The sequence below is a fragment of the Protopterus annectens genome, chromosome 3.part1, assembly GCF_019279795.1.
Source record: "Protopterus annectens isolate FY-2018-M chromosome 3.part1, PAN1.0, whole genome shotgun sequence".
Lineage (NCBI taxonomy): Eukaryota > Metazoa > Chordata > Ceratodontiformes > Protopteridae > Protopterus > Protopterus annectens.
In genome coordinates, this window is record NC_056732.1 from 145,014,473 (window position 1) to 145,034,616 (window position 20,144).

The following is a 20,144-nucleotide window of genomic DNA, read 5'->3' on the forward strand; positions in this document are numbered from 1 at the left end:
TATCTAAGAACAAGAAGGAATGTACTCAGCAAAGGAAGACTACCCTACACAGTCTAAATGAGCAAACCAGAAACCTTGTAAAGTGCTCTACAGCAAGTTATGAGACTACACTGGCATCCCTAGCTAAAAGCAATCATGAGGCATTCTTGGCAAATCTCAAAGGGGACTACCCAGCTGTGTGCTGAACTTATGACGGCACCACTCACATGGAACCTGAAGAAACTGCCAAACTACTAGCTGACAAATTTAGCAACAATCCCCCCCCCCCCCCCGTCCTCACCAGCCATACCCCTATAGCATTCCTGACAACTATCCTCTACTGTTTATCTCCAAAGAACAGGTCATGCAAGTGCTCTTCCAGGCAAAAATACAGCCTCTATGGGACGAAATAACATCCCAGACTGCAAACTAAACAATCTGAAACAAGACCTAGTGGAACCACTTAGCTGTCTCTAACCACAGCCTCATGATCGGTTTTGTGCCGAAGGAGTGGAGAGCAGCATCGGTAATCCCCTTTCACAAAGGGGGCCCATCATGCAATCCTGGGAACTACAGACCCATTAGCTTGACGAGCCTTATCTGCAAGGCCATGGAAAGAATCATTATCATTATGGACCTTATCAACCAGGACACAGGCAACCTTCAAACACTTGACCCAACCTAGTCTGGTTTTGTCAAGGGTAGATCTGGCTTATTAAACCTGGTGAACGTCTTTAAGAAAGTCACCAAAGCCCTGGATATGGATAAAGCAGTACATACTGCCTATCCTAATTTAGCCAAGGTGTTTGACACAATTCCCCTCTTAGGGATCATTGAGAAACTCTACTAGATGGGTAGCAAACTGTCTCACAGAACTCACACTGTTAATGTGACCAGCTACTAGTGGTGTACCACAAGAATCTGTAGTGGGTCCTCCACTGTTTAGAATTTATTCTTCAGAAGTCCGGTCAAAATTGATGGCCTTGTGGCTTACTAAGTTTGCAGACAACTATAAACTGAGCACAATTATAAAGTCCCCCAACGACATCAACAAATTACAGAAGAACTGATACAAACAATTATTGCCAGGGCCATGGACTAAAAGCAAAAGGAACTAAAAGCAAAAAAAATGCTTCATTATCCCCTTTGGCAGAGAAGTAGCCCCTGCTAGTTACGATACAGACAGCACCCCCCTCAGCTCAAACACACTGGTGCATGACTTGGGAACGCAGGTTGACAGCAATTCTAAACTTCGATCACCATATGTCCACAGTAGTAAAGAAAGCCTTCTACACTGCCCATTTCATAAATAAGGACATTACATTCAAGACCAGGTAGGTCATTAATCCGTTGTACTCTGCCCTTATCAGACCACTGATCAAGTACAATCCTCTCTTCGGTATTTACCTCACCAGACACCTGCAGCAGCTGGACAGACCACAGAGGTTTCTAACGAAAAGAATTCAGGGCCTCCAAGGCATGACCTATATGGAAAGACTGAAAGCCATATTACTGTACTCATTGTATAAGCTGCTGAAAGGTGATCTGTGTCTGGACTACAGAGCAGTCTCGTGATGCTGCCCTAATGGAAATGCTGCACATCCACAAATCAAATGTGACAAAAGTCACTCACTCCAGAGATCGCAACCTGACCTGCGACATTAATTCTTGTGCAAGAGACAGATATGTCTCCCAGAGATTACTGCTCCTCTAGAATAAGCTCTCTCTTCACGTGAAACAGAGCTCTTCAATGACTTTATTTAAGCACAACCTTGACAACTGGATGGGAAACTGAAAATTCACCCTGGGGGTGGTACCTATGGCCTCCATGGACAGAGGCAATCAGTGCTGATCATAGTATCGCCCTGCAAACGACGACGACATAACTATGGTCAACTAGGGTACTCGGGTTATTTTTTTAATTGTCTAGGCTTGTAAAGCCCCTAGGGCCATTAGCCTAGTAACCTTCTATGAACTTATATAAATGTAAGTTTGCCAATGTCAGAAGCGATAATTCAATAAAGGTGTTTAAAAATATGATCTGCAAATAAATGATCAAGGTAAAACTTTGTTTTGTACAAAAATGTGTTTGCATGCATTTTCATGCTTGCAAACACATTTTTGTGTAAAAACAAAGTTGCTTTTTCAAAATAATTATTTAAAAAAAAATCATGTTGAAAAACACCATCTAAAGTGTAATGAATTTTCCTCTCAGTGCTCTGCATTAAGGAAGATGTACTGCACATTACACAGTTGTGTGAATAAGCACTACTTAGGGTTAATTAGAAAATCTAAAGAATTGTAAGTCAGGTGTATAACTGTCAACCTGTTATATTAACAGTTTAGCAAAAAAAAAAAGTAATTAATGTTTTGCCACAGTGTTATTTTAATAGTCTGACAATTTTGTGAGAACAAGTACTAATCAGGATTTATTAGAAAATAGACATCATTTTAAAGCTTGGATAATTGGCACTCTAGTAAACAGCTTGGTAAAAAAAAACAGCTTTTGGCAAACTGTTAATTTAGCAAGCTGGCAATTACCCCTTTACTTTATTTTTTTTTTTAGAAATTCTAATTAACTTGAATAACCACCTGTAACACAGAGATGTACATACATTTTGCCAGAAAACTGTACTTAATGAAGAACATCAGGGGGTGCATTCTTTACACTTCTGTACTCAAGAAATGTAGCTCAGGGACAGGGTACACCTCTAGAAGGATGACCTAGAGGTTTACCCCATAATTCTAAGACATGGCCATGCAATGGCATGCCCAGAACTCAAGTCCATCGATATGGCTCTCCAGGATGCAGCAAATTTAGGAAACAAGCCTTTCATGGGTGATTATTGGCAACACTGAGGACTAAAACACTTATGAATAAAGAGACATCCATCTAAAAAATAAATGAAAAAATAAGGAGGGAGGCCAACCTGTGAAGCATTGATATTGTTTTCATCTTGGAGAATAGGAGCGTCCCAGAAGCATATGGGGCCAAGGAAAATTACAGCCTACAAGAATGACCAATACCAATCTTTTGAAAGTTCTCAAATAGGTCACAAGAGACTTCTTCAAAGACATCATCCTGGAAAGAAGCATCCTGAACAGCCTGCATGAAACTTTAAGCCATATCACTTGGTGCAGAGACATTACCGAGCCTACTGTCCTAGACAAAGCATCGATAAAGTCAAACTTACAGCCAACTATGGAGAAGGGTGTTTATGTTAGCATGCCTTGTAGAGAAGCAGGGTCCATAGTGGGGAGTACCCCTTGGATGCAGCAGGCAAATACAGTAAGAGAAATCAAAGGTTAGGTCACAAATGAAACAGGGGAAGCTGTCAACAGCATGACCCCAGTCCTCACTGTGTCCTTAGATTCCCTGCTGCCCCCAGTCTTAAAGAGCAGATACTCCAAGGGTTTTAGGAGAGGCTGGTACACCTGGTGATGGAAAGTGACGTTGAGATATAAGCCAGAAAGAATGAAGTAGAAGGGGAACAAAAAAATACAGCCAAATGTGGACCATCTCTACTTGAGGAGTAATGGTACACATCTCTCCCAGAAATCCTACCTGACAAGGGACTTCAGAAAACCTGACAGTTTTTCCACACACTTGTCAATAAAGGAGATCCGGAAATGGGGCAGGTGAGATAAAGGATCTCAGTAGTAATGCAGAACACCTGGTTGGCCACCCTGCCCCTATATCCTAAACCCCTTACCATTTTTTTTGTGTTTTTAGACTCCCTACCAGTCAGTAGGATGTAAAGATGTTGTAGTTTCTGGCACCTGCGCATGAAAGAAATACATCAAAAAATATGTCCTGAGATACTAAGTAGGGATCAGCAAACCTCTCTATTGCATTGAAGGTTATGTAAAAGCATCTGCCTTTTAAGGAGCAGAAAGTGTTGAAGCCAGCTGATTGCAGATTTCAAAAATAGGATTCTTCAAGTAAGGTTCCAGGATAAATAACATCAACAGCAGCAGCAGCCCCTTTTTCCCATTTTATATATGGGGTCAGGTGTCGCTTCAACTGTTGGCATTTCTCTCAATTCAGTGCTACACTCCTACCTTCTTCATCAGTCATGCACTAACTGTCACAGATCTTCTCTCACATAATCCATCCATCTCTTTGCTGGACACCTTTATTTACTCTTGTTTTTTTTCTGTCTGCCCCAAATCATCTTCACCAGACTGCCAAAATCACTACAATGTGTTGTCTTTGACATTGTCTGCAACTGGAACTACTACAGGTTCTGCTCAGATATCCTCATTTCTTTTTCTGTCCCACAGTGTGCATCCTACCATCCACCTCAAGCACTTCATCTCCATCACATCTACCTTCCTGAACTGGTCTGCCTCTGCTGCTCAGATATCTGCAACATACAGTAGCACTGGTTACACTACTGCTTCATACACCTTACATTTCAACTTCCTTGGCATTCTTCTGTCTCACACTACTCCTGCATCAGTTGGCTGCAGCCCCCCGATTCTATCTTTGATCTTCTCATTCAGACTTCCCTTCTCCACAACCAACCATCGAAGACACATGAAGCTGCTAACCTGTTCCACTATTTTCCCTTCTAACTCAATTCTCACCTCTTTCTGATTTCCCCCATTTGCTGCCATTACAGATGTCTTATCTGTACTCTATTTCATCCAGTGTGCCTTCACTTTTGGATAACATTCCCCTACCACCTGCTGAAGTTCTTGTTCAGAGCCTGCATGTAATGCCACACCATCTGCATACAGCAGCTTTGCTGATCTGTCCCTGATGGCCCATTTGCCACTGTAGACCATCACCAGTATGAACAGTAGTTTCAGAGCTTAACCCTGTTGCACACCCACTCTGACTGGGAACCCCTCTCGAGTCAAAACACTATTCACACTTGTGTCATTGGGTCCTTGAAGATAGCCTGCACTAATTTTACCAATGATTCTGAGACTTCGAACCACTGCATGACTGACCAAATCAGCTTTCTTGGAACTTTGTCATAAGCTTTCTCTAAGTTTAAGAATACCCAGCTGAATTCTTTCCTCATCTCTAGCTTCTTCCTGGACTTCTGCATTCCACCACCAGCTTTCCATATGTACTTTACTTTCATACCTGGCTCAACCATGAATTTGTTCCATAGTCCTCACACGTTTTAAGGTAGTGGCAGTCTATCTCAACTCCACTTATTTCATTGTCTTACTGGGAAGCCGAAGCCTTAAGTATTTCCTTGAAGTCTTGTGCTTTCTCTCCAGTCAACTTCCAGGTCTTCAGCCCACTCTCTGTTGACCTGTGGGCATTCCCTGACCACTGCTTAAAGCTGAATATAGCAATCAATGGTTTATGACGTGGGCAAAATGTCTCAGTGGGGATGACCTGGAAATCAGTGATTTGTCTCCAATGCCCTTACTTCAATAGGAGGAAGTTTGAGTTTCACTTTGGCCACTCTATGTTATCTTATGACTGTCTTGGCCACCATCAAGCCATTTGTCAAAGAGAAGTCTAGAATAGCCTCTCATTCCTTATTCCTGTTTCCTTATAACCTGTTCTGTCTGTCATGATAATGCATTTAGGTCCCCATTATCTAAACCAACTCATGCTGTCTTGCTTTATAAAGTAGGTCCAAAAATTGCTGCCTGAATACACTTTTTTCTTCACTATCACAACCCTGCTGTGGGGCATAGGCTGAGATTATGAATACTACCCTACCCTTAAACTGGAATCTTGAGTGCCATGAGTCTAAAACTAATTCTGATGACATCCCACACTGTGTTCTGAAGTCTCTCCCTCACCACATTTCCCACACTATTTCTAATCTGTCTGCCCTGTGAGTAATAGACTCAGGATCACAAGCCAAGGGGCTTGGCTACAATGTCCTTCCATCTTGTTTCCTGGACACAAAATAAATGACATAAGATTCTTCATCCTCTGAGACTAAATACAAGTGCTTCTGTTGAAGAAACAGGTCATTCCACAGCAGGCAGCAAAAGCCTACACTTTCCTGAAGAATTTCCATCTGATGGGTAGCCCTACTGAAGAGAGGTATCAGTATTATTGTCAGAATCTGATGTAATAATATTTTAAACCCACAGAATCTGATGGAGATTCTCTTGTACTGTACCCCTGGATTCACTAAGACTAGCCTGAGCTCACCTGATGTGTGAGACAGTGAAAGAATGACAGGCAAGTAATGTTTATTTTGCAAGAAGCTTCACTGTTCAGTGAGAATGTGCGTCATTCCACCTTCACCCAGGATGATGCCACAATATAAACAAAAAAATGATTGACTTCAACAATTGGATTAGCTTGTGGTGTCAGTCCAGGAACCAGTATCTGTCAGCCTGGGAAGACATGGTTAACAGGCCCCACTGCTTTGCCAGAGATGGTCTGCACCTGTCTCCTCTTGGCTTTCGGATACTGGCCAAGGTGCTTGCCTCCCCCATAGTGCTTGTTTCAGGTAATGTCAAAACAACAAAATTTTCAACGTAACCAAATCCACTCAAGACAAACTCAAGTTTCTGCTGCTTAATGCTAGGAGTCTAAACATGAAACTGCACTTCCTGGAAGATGCGGATGTCTGTGCAGTCATTCAGACATGGCTCAAGGCTATGGAGAGCACCCTGGCCATGCAAGGCTACAATGCCTTCCACACGTTCAGGCCTCAAAATGACTGTGAATGAACCAAAAGTGGAGGCGTATCCATCTTCATTAAAGCAAAGTACACCAAAACTGGTCAAACAGTATGACTCTCTCAAACTACTCCATGTCAAATTAACTACAGGCAAAACACCCTACCACATCGTTAATTATAGGTCCTCCACCATGAACCAAGAAAAGTACACCGCCTACCCGGACTTACTGGAGTCACTCACCATACAGCCTAACACTTCAGTCATGGGAGATTTTAACTATCCTTCCATCAACTGGGTGACATAAAAGAGCACAAACATGCTCAGCTAGAAGTTCCTAGAATTTGTCAATACAAATGGTGTGGAAGAGATAGTCTGCACCCCCAAAAAGGGCTAGACACAGTACTCACCAACATGGAGGGTCAAAGCACACCCCACTTTAAGATACCCTCCCTGGTAAGGTCAGACAATAAATCAGTCTCATTTGAAGTAACTATTGAACCTGTCACCACCACCACAGGAACAAAAAACTAAAACACTTTCCCAAAGCAAACTACAGCCTACTAAGCAATGGTATAAAACATTTTATACCCCCTGCAATCACAGACAACAATGATTTCTATGCAGAGGTGTACACAAATGCCCTGTACAAACACTTAAGCAACCGTATAGACTTGGCTGCGCCTGACCGGATTAAAACCAGGTCCTCCCAAAAAAACAAGCCACCCTGGGGGACCTCAAGTATACAAAGATTATATAACAAAAGGAAGAAACTGATGTCTAAGAACAAGAGTGAAATTACTCACCAGATTAAGAATTCCCTCCACAGCTTGAACAAGCAAATCATTAATCTTGTAAAGTCCTCTATACCTAATTACGAAGGTAAAAGAGCATCCCTAGCTAAGGATAATCATAACATATTCTTTAACTACGTCCAAAATCTAAAAGGGAATGCCCAGCTATGTGCCGAACTGGTAGTAGACGGTACCACTCATACTATACTGGAGGAAATTGCCAACCTGCTAGCTGACAGATTTGGTGCAAACTTCACCACCTGTCCCCAAAAGCCATACCTTAAAGCATACCCGATACCAGTCCTCTGCCTAGTACCTCTAAAGATAAGGTCATATCTGTGCTCTCCAAGGCTAAAAACATAACATCCCAGGTTGTCTATTAAGCAATCTAAAACAGGACCTAGTGGACCCACTTAGCGTTCTCTTTAACTGTGGCCTGAGAACTGGCTTTGTTCCAGCAGAGTGAAGAACAGCAACAGTAATCCCCTTGCACAAAGTGGGGTCATTAACTGAACCTGGGAACTACAGACCCATAAGTCTAACCACCCTCACCTGCAAGGCAATGGAAAGAATCATCACGGACCTTATCAACAAAGACAGAGGTGACCTTCAAACTCTAGACCCAATCCAGTTTGTCTTTGTTAAGGGTATATCATGCTTATTAAACCTAGTAGACTTATTCAAGAAAGTCACCAAAGCCCAGGATGAAGGTAAGACGATGCGTACTGCCTATCTTGATCTACCCAAGGATTTTGACACAATCCCCCACTTAGATATCATTGAGAAACTCTCCCAGCTGGGGATTAACCCTTGCAGCACTACACAGGTAGCCAACTGGCTCACTGACAGAACACATACTGTCAAAGTTGGTGACTCCATCTAAACTAGTAGACCTGTTACCAGTGGCGTACCACAAGGATCTGTGCTGGGCCCTTTACTATTTGGAATCTGTTTCTCAGAAGTCCAGGCTAAAGTAGACTGCCTTTGGCTTAATACGTTCGCTGCTGAATGCACATTGGGTGCAATCACTGAGTACCCCAAAGATGCCAACATATCACAGGAGAGGCTAACACAGACAAATGACTGGTGCCAAAGCCACTGTCTAAAACTAAATGCAAAAAAGTGCATTTTTATTCCTTTTGGCAAAGCGGAATTCTCTAACTACAATACTGACAGCACCCCCAAGTTCAAACCCAGTGGTGTGAGATCTGGGTACACAGGTAGATGGCTATCTGAACTTCGACCACCAAGTTTCCACACTGGTAAGGAAAGGCTTCTAAGCTGTGCATCTCATAAGTAATGTCATTGCCTCCAGGTCTAAGGATGTTATAACTCCCCTGTTGTCAACCATCATCAGACCATTAACAGAGTACAATCTACATACACCTCAACAGACACCTTTAGCAGCTGTAGAGACCACAAAGGTTTCTCACTGAGACAATACAGGGCCTCCAAACTATGACTTACATGGATAGACTGAAAGTCCTGTCATTGTACTCTGTCATGCTGACTGCTGAGAGGTGACTTGTGCCTGGCCTAGAGGGCAGTCTCTGACCCTACCCTGATGGATATGCTGCACATCCCGCAAGTCAAATGGCACAAGAGTCACTAGCTCTAGGGATGTTAACCTAGCCTGTGACATTAACAGAACATGCTGGAGAGACAGATGCATCTCCCAGAGATCCCTATTACTCTGGAATAAACTTACAATTCATGTGAAGCACAGCTCCTCACTGACCCTATTCAAGCACAACCTGGACAAATGGATGGGAAACCACATTCACCTCGGGGGTGGCACCCATGTCCTTGATGGACAAGGGTAGTCGGTGTTTATCATAGACTCGCTCTGCGAATTACATCCATCTAACCAAAGACAACTGAGGCAACTTGGAATTAACATGGCTAGGCTAATAAGGGTTCTAGGGCCACTAACCTAGTAACCTCCTATGAACCTATATGACAGAGGTTGTACCAGGTCATAAGAGATCTGAATCGGCCTTGGTTGTGGAATGAAAGTGCCACCAAAAGGTGATTCCAACACCTGTGCAGAAAAGTCCTTCCAGATGTCAAACTGTGCATGCATTTCATAGGGTCACAGGCATATACCAGGCTAACTACGGACGGTGCAGTGGTTGCATTGTTGCCTCACAGCAAGAGGTTCTCTGGTTCGATTCTCAGCTGTGGTGACTTCAGTGTGGAGTTTGCATGTCCTCCCCTACGTTCGTATGAGTTTCCTCCCACATTACAAAGCCATATGTCTGGAGCATTTCTCCCTGTGCCTCTGCTGAAAATTGGCTTTATCCCAAGTCGGACTTTCCTGGTAAACAAATGCAAATAAAATAAAATTAAATAAATAAATACCAGAGGGCCTTTATTAAGTCTAGCCGTACAATCCAAACCAAATATGTCCCTATGAATCATGGGAGTTTATTATTATTTTGATGAAAAGCTTGCATCTCAAACCTCTCAGAGCCTTGAACAATGTATAGACTCTCACCATGTACCTAGCTGGAGCAGGACGACCTGCAAAAGTCTGCTCAGCACTAACTGGCAAGTTATAGTCAGTATGGGGTGAGGCAATATAAAAATCTCACCAATTCCTGAACATTCACTGGGTGGGATGTGGAATTTCTCAAAGTGAGATGGCAAGGTGCAATCATATTCTGTACACTCAAACGCTAAGTAATCTAAATGGACTATTCAGAACACACCGCCAAAAGGTAGTTGCCTGAGTTGTGCACTTCCTGACCTGCTCCTGGTGTCAGGCATGGCAACAACCCAGCTAAGGTGAAGCTCAAAATTTTTCTCAATGCCTGACCTCTGTATTCCTAACCTGTCCCACTTTTATAACACCAAACGAGAAATGAGCAAACAACTTTCCTGCCAGTATTTGCATTCAGCACCCCCCAAAGCCAGTATCTGCATTCAACACCCACCAAAGCCACTAACTGCAATAAGATTATATGGGCTTCAAGCGACTTTCTTCATCTGTAGCTTATGGCTGGTATGAAGTACTAGCAAGTGTTGCTATTCTTCATACAATGTTCCTCCACCAGGCAGTCTGGGTCATAGCTAGTCTAATACATAAAAGCACTAGTGATCCAACAAAACAGTAGCACTTAAGACGTTTTTGACATTTTAGGCATAAAACTGAGGAGTCTTCCTATAAAGAAAGTTAGAACCAATATCCATACTGTGCAACGGGTAGAAGAGAATAGGGTAGTTCAAGGGTTGGGACCCAGTCTCTTGTACATGATATATATGCACCAGCACAAGATATACAGGCCCCAACATCATGAAGCAGGAACTACGCACACATGTAAGCATCAGAAGGGGAAGTCCCAAAAGTTACCAAAAACAGAATGCCTCCCAAGTCACAAAATCTGTGGATCTGCTAATTTTGTGACATACCTGCAGTAATTTGGTAAACTATGACTACTTGACTAAGTAATTAGACAGGAGTAGTGCTTGGAGTGCTTCATTAACAAAGCAGGTAGCTAAACTTCGGCATGTTCAGTGAAGTAAGAAGTTTTCTCTGCAGAAAGGAATTTGATACTTCAATAGCCAACTTTTTAAAAATTGACATACTGAAGCCAATTTCCCATGTGGCTACATCTTCCGTCTTCTCAATTTGAACCCTCTCACATTTACAATTGTTGCATATTAATCCTTTGCTTGCTTTTAAATCTGTTGGAGAGATGGCTATCCTGTATTATTTTTGTACTAAATGGAACCATAAGACTGACAAAAAAAAAGATGAAAATAGTCAAAGTTTCATTCAGAATTACATCAGAGCAAGTGTTATATATCATGGTCCGCACCTGAGGTCAAGTCAGAAAGTCTGTGTCTGTAGAATGAGTGACATCCATGAAAACAGTAAAAAAATTCTTTAATAACTTGACACCAGTTTTTCCTTCCACATTTTGTATTTACTAAACAAATATGCTATCTTGAAAAAGCATAGCATAAAATAAACTACTTTTATGTTCTTGTTCTCAAAATATTGTCATACAACAGACACATACGTGGCATGGGGCTCTACACTGAAAGTGCAGAACTCAGGACCATAAGTCACAACATTCAAAATCTTAAATGAGACTGACAAAAGCAGTGAACTGTAAAACTTGCTGTCTGACAACCCCCATGTAAGAGGCTCTACGTCTACCCCTTCTGCTTATGTATACTAACTCTGACCCCCTTCTGCTTATGCATACTAACTCTGAGATCACTGTACGTCAAAGTTAAGTGAATACTCCAAGATATCCTATCACAGTACTAGAATGTATATATCCCCACTATACATGCCTACATTTTTGCTATTCCAAGAACCATGCTTATGGTCCTCAGACTTTCAGTGGAAACACTGGCTATATGATGTCCATATCATCACTAGCACCTCTGTTCCTTGACCTTACAAACACTCCAACTACATATCATTAAATGTCAATGTAGGAAACAACTTGAATTTCTGATTGCACTCAGTCTCCAGATGCAGAACTGCCTCAATCGTTTATCGCACTATCACACCTAGACTCTGAAATAAATAAGTATGACAAACACAGGAGTGCCCTCTCTCCTAGTTCTTGCTTAGCAGTCTCTTGACATGGCAAAGTATACTTAAAAAACATAAGTCTTATACAACAGTAATCTTAATTATTCAACATATAACATCTCTGTATACTCATTAAATGTACATATATTACTTTCAACCAATAGGTTAACATGTTTCTGCATGTTGGAGGCAGGCCTACCATGTTTCCAGTTAACTATAACTTTAAAGCTGCTGTGCCTTGGCTGAAAGGGACATTTTTACCATCACTGCAACCTCATCTCACTTTACTCTGATTTCCATTCAAAATTCACTTTCAGATCATTGAATCAAAGGACTGATTTTAATGCTTAGTTGTATTTATAACACATTAACAAATCTCATTCCAGACAAGATGCACTAGATAAACTGAATAACTCCCTAGTCAGACACTTAGGGGCAAGAAGTTTCTTGAAAGAGATGGGCAGCAAAAAAGTGCTAATGGTAATAAATGATGATTCTTCTCTGTACGGAGAGTCAGCTGAATTACAACATTCTTGTAACACTGAAGACAACACACAAATTCAAAGTCACTCTAGCTGTATGGACACGAGACAATCTAAGAGAGAGTTGTATTTCACTCCTATCTCTGAAGGAGAGACTTTTTCACTGCTGACACACAAATGTCAAACTGGCTAAGAAGGCAGCAGTTCCACATAAAGAAATATTGGTCATCTAGACTTCTAAATATATTGCCCTGTTATGGAGGAACATTTATCCATGTATGTTGCTATGACACACATTAACTTTCTGAGAGGACAAATAGATGTGGATGGTTCCTCAGATGGTGATAGTAGTGGCATATGGAAACTGATGACAGAGAGTCATTTTTGTTACAGTCCAATTCATCTCTGTCTCAGTCTAATGAAAGCCACACTGTTTACACAGGAAGTTTCTCATATCATTTGAGCATGTTTCTGCACTTAGAGATCTTAAGTAATTCCATTTGCTGGAACTATCTTAGATCATTTTATAGCATTAATGCAGAAATGAAGATGCATCACAATTTTAGCAAAGAGGTTTAAAATGTAAGCAAAATGCAGATTAGTGATGTAAGAAAATAACTAATTAATGCAAGGAGGCTACTTAAAGTACATGTTCAGCATGGCAAATCAATACTATAAACAGCCTTACAAGTTTCCCTTATGTAACCCCAGGCTAGTAATCAGTAATATGCCATAAAACAAAAACTGTCACAAAAAGATTTTAGCAGAAAATATTTAAAAAAAAAAACAAAAAAACAAAACAAAACCCAGAACATGTACACTGTAAGTCTGCTGGCTTTCTCCTACAATGTAGTACATTCCTCTGACGTAATTCTGGGAGCTTTGTAGTTAATTGAAGGATTGTCACACATTTAGTTATATGCCAAAATCTTAATTAAATTTAAGGTACAGCAGAAAACTGTTTAACAAACTGCAGTACCCTTTAACTCCCACATATTTCAGAGGGGGATTGGGAGATGGCATTACACACAGAAAGCTTATCTGCCTTGCACCTGGCTGACAAAAGGTATCATCTAAGTGATCTGAACATCTTTGACAAGAAAATGCAACAGCAAAGGTTCATTGGTCAGTTTCCATGTTTTGCAGGACTTTTAAAAGTTTATTTTCTACTAAAATCATTTTGTGGAAGGTTTATAACATATTAGCCTTACAATACATATGGGAAACTTGTATGGCTATTTACAGTATTGATTCACCGCACTAAACCGGACCTTTAAGGATGGGCCATTGTTCTCTGGAGATGAGCAGTGTTAATATTTAACTTGTTGATATACAAATACTTTCTAAAAATTATATTTTTGAGTCTGTAGCAACAGCACTACAGTAGCTAATAACTGGACATAAGAGATTTCAGTTGTTGTGTCTTTCGGCTTTTCCCGGTTAGGGGTCGCCACAGTGAAACGTTGGTCCGCTAATGATTGGCAGTAGATTTTTACGTGCCGAGTTGCCGGCCCTGACGCACAACCTTCAACAAAGGTACGCCCATTCACGCATGTCTCCACACAGAAGATGCTCTAGCTGAGAATCGAACAGGACAACATCTTACTGTGAGGCGACAACACTACTGCAGCACCACCAGAGATTTCAGTATGACAGAGAAATTCCATGCAGCAATATGACTGCCTCTCACCTTCTCAAATAGAAGGATAAGTAACAAAATTTAGTCTTCTAAGAAATTACCTTGACTCAACGTTCATATGTTTCAGTTCTTAGACTATCTGTGAAGCTATGTATACATTACCTGGTGAAAGATAGTCCTCTGGATTTCCCTGACTTAATAGTTTTCCTATGAATGATTCAAAAAGCATATGTATTGTGTGACAAAAGGTTTGCTAACTCAGCCTAAAGAATTACATACCATGCCAAGAACTTTTGGTTAAAGGCCAGTTCTTATAATTCTTCAAATAAAATTAAACTAGATACTCTTAGATAAAAGGGGAGGAGTAATATACAAATGATTACGGACAACATACAATAATGTAACAGTAGTTATATTATGTGTATATTAGGGTATCAGTGAAGCAGTACAACAGATAAATGACACTGTACACATACAGGATTACAAAGTCAATTACTTTGTAAAAATTCTAGGTTTAAGCCCAGCCAAGAAAACCTGCAATGATTTATGTCATTATGATTTACAAATTAGTTTTGAAAATACAGCCTTAAAAACTTAAAGTAGGCATGTAGGACATTCTTACCTGACTACAATAACCATAAAATTTCAACTCCAGCAAGATGTTTAACCACGAGAGCATCTCAACCTTTGACATTATTAAAATTAATAATGAACAACAAAAAATAATTGCTGTGTAATTAGTGTACTATAGCAGCAATACATTTTAATAAGTTTACTGCCAGATGCCATGGTCATTCCAGTACAACATAAAACATTAGGAAAAGAATTCAGTAGTAAAAAATAAGCAATGTTAAATGCAGTGTTAAAATAACAAGAAGGGTAGGGCAAAAACAAAACAAAAAACAAAGACTATGCACACAGTTAAGAGACTAGTCAATTAAATTTTGGCTGTCAAATGTTATGCTAGAAGGTTGATAAAAATGTAGTATAAAAAATGTAGCATAAAAATCTATAACATAACTCAAAGTTTAAGTCATGAGAGAGTTAATGGAAATCTTAAATTTAAACCCAAGTTAAAAAAAAAAAAAGACTAAAATATACAACTTATAGAAACTTATGACAATAGATATTTGAATAGATCAACTCACTGCAAAAAATGCAATTTATATATATATATATATATATATATATATATATATATATATATATATATATATATATATATATAAATAAATCAGTGCTTCTAGTGTTCCTTGTACTTATTTATTCTGCCTTTTGGCATAGATAATTAAGACAATGTGCACTGTAAAGACTTTCTGAAAAAAATGGTTAGTAATGGGATTCTATTAGATTAGATATACTTCCCCAAGGATTAATAATGTGCAGTCTAGTTGCAAGGTAGTTTTATGATGGACTAATAAATTATTCTACACTGCCTTTACACTCTTAAAAATCACACGGATTGTTCTCCAGTGGGTTTAAGAAGGGGTTATATTCTAAATTTCTATCAGTTAAGTGGCAGAGTTGTTACAGACCAGCAACGCTCCAGTGCACAGTATACTAAAAAATCAAGCTACGTAACTGATGATATATTTGCTGGACAAGATGTCTTCTGTTGTCAACAGATCTACAGGTAGCTTTACGCATTAACAATGTCCACATGCTATTAACAATTCTGCACCACAGCCTGAATCCATTCAGATGAGTATGTCTCCAGTGTGAGGAAATGCACTTTTACAGCTTTATATGATCTTATGATCTAGTAAGATACTTCAGTCAGTGTAGCTATGATAATTATCTAGTGATTTGGGGTTTTCTACACATTTCTATCAGTCCTCTGGCAATCCTACACAAACATTTGTATAATTATAGAAGACATCTCGTGGAAAACTGTCAATGAACCCTTTCAAACTTCATTAAAGTAAAGGGAAAGGTGAAACACTGTGACAGTAACTGAAGGGATGCCCGAAAACTAAATTAAGAAACTCTGCAAATGACATGACTTGCAGTTAAACTGTGTATAACAAGTAAAATATCAATGCATTAAGATACAAAAAAAATCACAAAACTAGGCAACTATGTTGCAAGCTATGGCTTGGCATGTGTCCATTCTACTTTTTTAGTTTAATTTCTCATCTAATTTGTTGAGGAACTGTTGTATGTAACAGCTCTACAAATGATAACTTTACTAAATAGTTTTCTGTATCATATAAAGAAGACAGTGCTGTACAAATGCAGGTCATTAAAGCTTCTAGTACTATTAACTGATTCAGTACTAGGATGCATAAAAATCAGATCTGCCAAAGAAATGCAGCTCACTGAACTCTTATTTTTATGAGGATGATTAATGTGAATGTCATTAGTGGTCATCCAGATTCCTGGATGGGGAGATAGTTGTTCCCTCAACTACAAAATTACTAATCTATAGACATACTGTTCTGTTAGATAACTGATTGAGGTACAGGCAGAATTACTTCATAACAAAGCTACAGAAAGAACTCAAGAAGAACAGTGCCTTGTTTAAATAACAACATGGTCTTATGGCATATCTGCAATGGACTTTTTTTAATGGTATCTCTTTTAAGAGAATAGTAACACACTAAGGAATGTTTATGCAATATCCATTTGTTGTGAGTAAAGTAAACAAGTCTATACTATGGGTCCACATGCACAGTACGGGCATTTCCTTTTATAATTAGGCCTTCTGAATTACATAAATATAGAGGGCTTTGAGTAAGAGTAAACAAGGAAAAATGATTAGATATGGTTGCACAGCTACACCTGCTTTTGAGCATATGTATTTACACGTAAAGACTCTAATTTAGCAGTTAAGTAAGGCTGAATTAGAAATCCAAAGGTTATGGACGAAGTCTGTACCTGCACAGCCTATACTAACAAACTACTTTAATATGTCCTGATTTTAACGAGTGTAAGAATGACAATGTAGATCTTGACCCTTTGTGCAAAGACATAAAATTAACTGTTAAAACTAATTAGATATTTTTGCTTCACATTATGTGGTATCCTCTTTTGGGCATAACGGAACCGGATTTTTGTTAATCAAAATGATTCATGCCAGAACCTTCACTTACAGTTTACTGATGAGGTCGTAAAGCCAAAACACAGTTATCTGAATGCATTACATCTCCATGTCATTATGCTTTCTTGAGCTAACAATGCTTTTTCATGTTGCTCTGACAAAAAGAAATTTCTGTATGTCTGCATGTGTTTGCGTTTCACCAAGGTCCATTTGGCTGGGTCTTTTATGCAGCTGTAATGGTGTCTTTGCTTTCCTCTTGGCACCTTGGTTAGCACCCACTCCATGATAAACAGCATCAAAGTTTTCTGCTAAGCTGAATGTTTCAGGACACAAGTCATACCTTCATTAAAATTAGGCTGAGATCAAAACACATACCCATATCCAGTGAAGTCCTATCTAAGTGGCCTGAGAGCATTATTAATATCCCATGTTTCACTTGTCTGTTTGTAAGCCTGTATGCTTAACATTCTTGCATTTTCAATGTAAAGTCACACAACTTCCAGAATGCCTTGAAAATGGGAAGCCTTACAGAAAGCTCTAAACAAAAATGAGGCAGTGTTCTTCCTTTAGAGGCTGCTAGTCAATCAATTATCCCTCCATCCCCTTATTTCTTTGCATTCACAGTGAACTGAATTGCTAATAGCTGGAATACTATCCCACTCTACCCAAGAACAGTCTGCAATCTGAAAGACTTTAAAAAGCCAACTGGCTTTGTACCTGCACTGCCCCTGGTTAAACTGATACTAATATAGCTATATGAATTCATGCCATAATTCCCTGTTGCACAAAACGTTATGTAATATTATCACAACTATTACCCTCCTCTACCATCTCATCACCTTTATCTTTCTTGTATCTTCTCCCCTCCTTCCTTTCTCTGGGCTCTTCTAACTCTGCCTTGTTTTCCTATGTTCTACATTTTAAACAAGTCTTTATAGTAAAAAAATATTCTTAAGTAAAACCTGACCATCTATACATATTGATGATTTTGCACTGAAAATACCTCCCTCCCTGTATTAAAAAAAGTATTCATATACAGCCAATGTAACTATTTTTAATCAAAGCTGTAAATAATGAAACTGATGTCATGCATGTCTGAAAAATGAAACTGTTGCTTATGAATGAAACTGACTATAAATGATGAAAACATGCAAATCACGTCCATGATGTCTTTATAATGGAGCTTCCCTCCCTGAGCCTCTGCTGAAAGAGGCAATGCTCATTTGGACATTCCCAATAAATAAATAAAACATGCACACAGACAACTTGCCACATATGCACCACCAGCTTATAGACAGGTAGATCTAGATTACTTAAGGAGAATAAAAATCTTGAGTAAAGTAAGAACTCAGTTTGTCTCCCAAGGCTAAAGGTATACAAGTCCAACAAATGAATGATAAAAACACAAGTTTATTAAAATTCGGATTAGCGCTTTCACAAATGTGCTTCTACAGATCCTAACATAACAATTCTACAAAATCCATCAGACTTTATATAAGAAAAGAACACCAGTCTAAAAACAATTCACTTTAATGAGCTAGTGATCTTGCTTTTAAAGCAGGTTGCCTGCATAGTTGCTATCCACTTCATCTCAAGGAGCTCTGTCCTATTAACAATGTCCCCTCTCCTCATATTCTGCTTAACTAAATCAATAACAGTGAACTTAAAAGAATGACCACAATTACTTTTGACATGCTTATAAAGAGCATTTAAGCAATTTTTATTTCTAATATCACCTAAATGCTGTAATACTCAATCCTTTAACTTTTGATTAGCCTTTCCAATGTAAAACGCTGTGCAATCTACACAGTCGGCTAAATATACTAAATGCTGGCTCTTGCAATCACCGTGTAATTAAAGGTAAAATTTCTATGTGAAATCGGATGCATAAACGTATTAGTACGTGACATAAAAGAACAAGCTTTGCAGGATCTACAAGGGAATGTGTCATACTTGCCCTTAACTCTAACATCTTCCCTAAAATACTTATAGCAGAGTTCCCTTTTCAATGATACATTATTCCTAAAAATAAACCTAGGGATGTCTCCTACTACATCCCTTGTGGCATCATCAGAATGCAAAATGGACCAATTGCCTTTTATTACATCACATACACTTTCTATGTTACTACTAAATCTAAAAGAGACGGCACATCTGTGCCTATTTGTAAAAAAGTTGTGATTACTTCTCTGCTGTCTATGTAAATAAGGTACACCAGCATTTTTTCTTAAAGTGTCCACTTCACTTAAGTTTTTCTTTATCTCCTTAGGATTACAGCCTCTGTTCGCAAAATCATTTCTAAGAACTCCAGTAGTTGTAACATAATCTTCATTGTTAGTATGCAATCTAGATACATGCAGAAGTTGACCTTTCACAATGTTATTAAAAATTATCTTAGGGTGCATACTATGCCTGTACAGCAAATCATTTTTCCTACACTTTTTTCTATACACAAGGGAATCAATATTCCCATCATCCCTAAGGATTAATGTGACATCAAGGAAATTCATGTGTTTATTGGATTAATGCATGGTAAATCTGAAACAGGAACTATTATTTTCCAACTTTGGCTGACAAAGTTTGCAGACGACTGCAAACTGGGTGCCATAGTGGAAAGTGCATCGGACATGGATATCCTTCAGAAGGGACTCATGGAAACAGATAGCTGGTGCCAGAGCCATGGCCTGAAGTTAAACGCCAAAAAATGTATAGTCATACCCTTCGGGAAAAACAAGGTAACCCCAAGCTACCATATAGGTGGCAATCCACTAAGCACAGAAGAGGTTATCAGGGACCTGGGGACCCAGGTTGACAGTGGCCTTTCTTTTGACACTCACGTTGCTAAAGAGGTTAGAAAGACCTTCTACATTGCCCACCTGATCATAAAGGGATTCACATTCAGATCTAGTGAGGTCATTATTCCCCTGTACTCTTCACTTATCAGACCAATGATCGAGTACAATGCCCCATTTGGGATGCATCTCACCCGACATCTGCAGCAATTGGAGAGACCCCAAAAGCTCCTCACCAAAAGGATAAAGGGACT

General features: G+C 39.4%; 1 protein-coding gene across 2 annotated transcripts in view; it reads right to left on the minus strand.

Moving 5' to 3' along the window:
- Positions 1-20,144, minus strand: part of MPP7 (MAGUK p55 scaffold protein 7) — a 1,877,075-nt gene that overhangs the window by 1,329,073 nt on the left and 527,858 nt on the right. The gene's annotated exons all lie outside the window — the stretch shown is intronic.